Below are 2750 nucleotides of genomic sequence, written 5' to 3'. Positions count from 1 at the left end.
TTCTCAGTGGACAGATATTGTGCTGTAGTTCTCCGAATACCTGAGAAAAACATTGCAACAAATTGCATTACTTGTCTATACAGATACTATAAGGAGCACAAAATAGGCAAGGAGAGTCTTCATCACATAAAGCCTTTTTTTGATTCCTTCCCCCCCCCCCCCCCCATCCTCTGTAACAACATAAAAGATACTGTTATGACAAGTACTCTGGTAGTTCATTCTTTCATTTATAATTTAACCACAGCCTATATAACCTAATCAGAAAAATGTGGAGCATGATTAGTACAACAATCGAATACAGTTGGGCTCCTTGAACAACTCAAAGAACAATACAAAAGGAAGCCAGAAAGACAGAGGGTGGGAAAAAAAAAAGAGAAAAAATCAAGGAAAAACATCGCAGGCATAACAGAAAATATGTGGTATTTCTTTAATATTTCATTTTAAACTACCTAATTGTGTTTTTAAGCTTCGGTTCCTGTAATTTTGCAAGATGAGGCATTCCAGTGAGAAAACATATGGTAAGGGATTTTTAAACCACATAGCTAGAGTGCATCATAGACTTATCTGCTGCTTTAGTGTCACAAAAATCCACCACTGAATTTATCCAGTCACCCATTAAAGAAAGAAAAGAATTAAAGGAAAAGGAGTTTCAAAATCCCCAAATGCTACAAAAACTACTGGAAAGTGACACGGGGTTCAAGTCAGAAGCAAAGGTAGATGTGCGAGACTTCCCATGTCAGGAAAAGCAGCAATTAGCTCTCTCAAGGCTGCTGGATATTTCGGGATAATGCACAGCAAATATTGCACTCGGTCGTGACAAACTGTCAGCAGCAGCAACTTGTAAACATGGCTTGGCTTAAATGAGGTTTAATGAATCTCGTGCCTGGGATTGAGGTGAACTTTAAATCTGGCCCTTCCTAAAGCTTTTCCCAGAGCTGGTGGTGTTGGTGATGTCTACAAGGAGCAAACTAAGGCGTGTGTTTAGTTGGGCAAGTAGGAAGGGGAGAGGAGAAGTTTTCCAAGGCAGACACTGAATCAGCACTTTATCGATGTTTTCTGAGGGGATAATAAGACAAAATAGAGACAAACTTTGACATTTGCATGTGGCAGGAGAGCTGAGCACATCGGGATGATGCTCTGGCTCCTGGGAGTGTAACCCAGGTGTGGGTGTTGTTCCCTTCTCCCAAAGCCCTGGCGCTGCTTGGAACGGGAAGGGTTTCCTTGAGCTGAGCCTAAGGTAAGAGGAGGACACGGCCAGGCTGGGCTGCAGGGGAATTTCAGGCAACGCCTGGAACAATGTCCCTGCCACAAACACCAAAGGAAGTCACAATTGCCTTGGCACTGACATCAAGTCTCCTAGTTTCAAAGGAGTTCAAAGAAACTTTGCCAGGCCGGTGGTTAACTCTTGGTGCGGAGCAAGGGATGCCCTGCGTGAGGCTGCGTGCTTACCCCTTTAACCCAGCCTCAACGCAGACTAATGTAACCCCTGTGAGAAAGCAGGGAGCTTCCAGTTATTTGTCCACAAACCCAAACCACCTCCCTGAAAACCTTCCCTTCACGTATCCATGAGAAGTCGTGTCACTGAGTGTGCGAGCGCCTGCCTCCTCGTCCTGGTATTGTCTAAATTCACCTGGAATTGCTCTTTCCTCCTTTATTTTGCTGCTTATCTTGCTTTTAAAAGCCAAACTCTTAACCCCTTGCACTTAAGGGATTCCCCCAAGGTTCTCTGCTTTTTTTTCCTACAGGGAATTTCTAAGTGTAAGGACTGAGAAAAGTGTAAGGTGTTAATCTTGATAATTAGTGCACAAAACCAATTAGAGGTCCAACCAAAAAACCTTAAGGCACAGAAAGTGATTTTTTGTTTATTTGCTTACCTTATTAAGTTAAATATCTGTCTGAATTAATCACTAATGAATGTGAAGAAGGCTCAATAGCACTGGCTTAATGAACAGCAGTGTCAAATGCATTTTGCAGGGCACCAAATCACTGAGTATAGTAAGCCAAGCCGCTATTCGAAATCATTTTTCTGCCCAATTTTCTGTTTGCAAAGCAGTAAATTATTTACATTTATTGTGCTTATTTAAGCACTTAAATTCTATGAATGGAGTTCAGGCACATTTTAAAAAATAAGAGTATCATTACACAAGGCTGCTGCTGGAAATTCATGTTTTCCCCTAAAGCTGCCTCCCCCCCCCCCATCAGCTTTCTCTTACAACAATTCTTGCAACACCCCTTTATTAGATTAAACGTATTTTTTATCTGCACTTTATTACTGTGCATCCTGCTTTCAGAGCAGTGCTGCAGGACTTCGATTCTTCACCCTCAGATCAGTTCCTTTCACACTGGTGGAGTGGCTCGAGCAAAGTTCATGTGTTTTCTGGAGAAAACTGTGCTATATTTCACCCAAACCACGGCGTTTTCGCTCTCTTTCCATCCATTATTCACATCGTAAACATCTGCATTGTAAACGTCAGATGTACTAATTGTCATGTCTCCAGCTCTGGGTATTAAATGAATGTGCTCAACATTCTTTTGCCTAAAAAAAACGTTCCTTTTTTTTCCTATTCATATCTCAAAATGCATTTCCCTTTATTTCTCGAGCAGGCACAGAGGCTTTTGCAGCAATCTCTTACGCTGTATTTTTTTTTCTCCCTGCTTTGGAAATCCTTCATGAAACCTTTTCCTGCTGCAGATTTTGGCTGCAGGGACGTGCAGGAGGAAGGTGAGCTGATTCATCAGCCCTGCGTTAG

This window comes from Pezoporus wallicus, unplaced genomic scaffold (assembly GCF_028554395.1).
Source record: "Pezoporus wallicus isolate ANWC-B61680 ecotype Strahan unplaced genomic scaffold, APGP_CSIRO_Pwel_v1 contig_13954, whole genome shotgun sequence".
Classification (NCBI taxonomy): domain Eukaryota; kingdom Metazoa; phylum Chordata; class Aves; order Psittaciformes; family Psittacidae; genus Pezoporus; species Pezoporus wallicus.
This window is presented reverse-complemented; position numbering follows the sequence as displayed.